We start from the raw sequence: 2,685 nt of genomic DNA, 5'->3' as shown, positions 1-2,685 counted from the left end.
ATGCATGATGGTTCTGTAGTGATCAATATGCTCATACGGGTTGGACGTCCCATCATAGGACTCTATGCTTGGTAGTTTGAAGCCAATTGGATTGGGGTACTGAAGAATGACTTCAGTTAAAGGTGATGATTCCTATAAATCCCATTAACGATGAGATTGTCTTATACCCCTTATGGGAAACTCTTCTCGGATAAATCTTCATAAATTATGATGTAGGGTGTTACAAGGGAGTTCAGCAATACGCTGTCGGGCTGACTCCTCTGAGATGTCCTGAGGAATGTGAGGTTGGCGACTTGAGTGCAAAAGATGAATAGAGCTTGATATGTCAACAAGCTCATTCACTTGATGTGTCGGAGGATGCATCCTTGGCGGAGGAAGGGGAATCTCACCATCAAGATGTTTGGGTTGAGCATCTTCGAGCCCTGGTGGATCTCACGGGAGAAGAATCTCCTCTTGAGGTACTAATGTCGGTCGTCGAGTATCTCATTCTGAGACTCTTCCATCTTTTGTATTCGCTCCTCCAAGGAAGGTCCTGAGATTCCTTCGCCAACAACATTTTGGTCCCTAGGGTAAAAGGAGGAAAATATGGGGCATCTATGATTCATAGACTGATTTCTATATTAGTGGGAGTTGGAGCGAGAAGCTCCCAATATATGATTACTGCGCCTGTTGGCCATCGAAGTAACACTCAAAATTTTGGGATAATGTTTCTCACAAATTGCGCCAAACTATTGCATACTAGAATATACATGGCGATATAGTTAAAAAACTTCCATCTCAGTATTGTACGAATATCTAGCACATAAACATATTAGAAATATCAATGCTAGGATTTTGACGTGGAAAAACTTAAAAAGGAAAAACTAAGGGCCACGCCCAGTTTAAAGAGTTACACTAGTGTTTGCTTAAAATACAAGAGGCTAATTCATCCTTAAAATTTATGATGATCAGATTACAATGAGTCACTTCATGATTAAAAACAAGTCACAACGTCGGGCAGAGTTTCGGCTTTGGAGATCAGGCAGAATTTTGGCTTCCTTCGGAGGTCGGGCAGAATTCCAGCGTCGTTAGAAAATTAGGAAAATTTTCGATGTCGGGAAAAACTCTAGAGTCACATGAGCATCGAGCAGAACTCCGGCATCGTTCGGAAATTAGGCAGAATTCCGACGTCGGGCAAAACTCTGCGGTGGTCGAGGAGTTCTTCCCTCCAATCATTCTCTTATTCTTCTCTTCTTCTTACTTTGGTCCCCTCTCATGAGAAATGAGGGTCTATTTATAGATATTCTGAAGTGGCATGGCTTGTAAATAGGTGAGAGATCATTGGTAAATATGGAGTGGTCGTATGGGCGGCCGATATTGAATCCTTTGATCGTGTACCGTTCATTAGACATTTGAAGGTCTTAATGATGTTGGAATTTGGCAATCTTGGGCTCGTTGTATTTGTCTCATCAAGCCGTTTAATTCGTTTATAAGAACTTTATATTTAGAAACTGTTTGTTAACTCAAATCATGGTTCGAACTTTCTAATAGCGCTTCAGGTCCTTGATTTGGACTCTTTTGGGCTTGGATTGAGTCGAATTTGGTGTTGTTGGGTTCATATTTTTGAGACGCATAGTTTGACTATAAGTTTGCAAAAATTGGTGTTTAAGTGATCTCAAATTTAATTTTTGACGTTACCGGCTTGATTTTGCCTCGAGATTTATGTCCGATCAAGATAATATTTTGAGGATATATCAGAAATGATCTTATTATCTAAATCTAATTTGTAATTGATTTAAAGTTTGATAAGAGAAAAATAATTTTGCTCGTAACTCAAGTTGTAGTGCAAAATATTTTAAAATTTTCTCTTAGATCGATATTAGTAATTTGAATAATAAAAACTCAAAGAAAATTTAATAGAATTAACACCAATGTAAGAAAACGATTTTCATTGAACAAATAATGAAAATATAACTTAATAAAGAAAATACAAAAGCATCTCAATCCATCACATAAATACTAAAGATAAATAAAACATACATCAACTGCAATAGAAAATAAAAACTAAAATTCTAGAGGATCCTGATCTGGAGGTGGCTGAGGAGGATTAAACATTGTAAAGTAGTTTTTGATGGTAGCTACTTGAGTGTTTATATAATCAAATTATCCCCTGACCCAACCCATATCTTCATTGTATCTAGCAACATGCTGGTCCATGCGAGTCTCAATATGATCAAAATGTTTATCAAAATGATTTTAAAGATGATCAAATCTTTGGATCATTTCTTGATAGATATAATGCTCAGGTCCAAGAGTAGGTGTAGGTGCAGGAGCAGGTGCTTCTTCTTCTCCAACTTCTTCTCCTTAATCAGGAAAAAGAGAATGAAAGGAAGCATCAGTGAAATAGATTGGAAGTTGAGTAGGTGGATAAGGATCGATCAAATTATATTTCTTTTTAAGAATATAGGCGATTAAGTGTCCTAAAGTCACATTCTTCTTCGTTTTGGTGGTAGGAAGTCTAATGTCAATAAGATTATTGATGTAGTCCATAATTAACTGGGCTTCATTAATTGGATTGTTTGGCATTATAAGATATATGACAATAGGAAGCAAAGGAGTGAGGTTTATATGATCATCAGCTTTAGAAATAATAAATGTTCTTAAAATGTGTTGGATGATTCTGGAATATTGGTTCAAAGAATGTAT

This window comes from Dendrobium catenatum, unplaced genomic scaffold (genome assembly GCF_001605985.2).
Source record: "Dendrobium catenatum unplaced genomic scaffold, ASM160598v2 fragScaff_scaffold_183, whole genome shotgun sequence".
NCBI lineage: Eukaryota > Viridiplantae > Streptophyta > Magnoliopsida > Asparagales > Orchidaceae > Dendrobium > Dendrobium catenatum.
Note: the sequence above shows the minus strand (reverse complement) of the source record.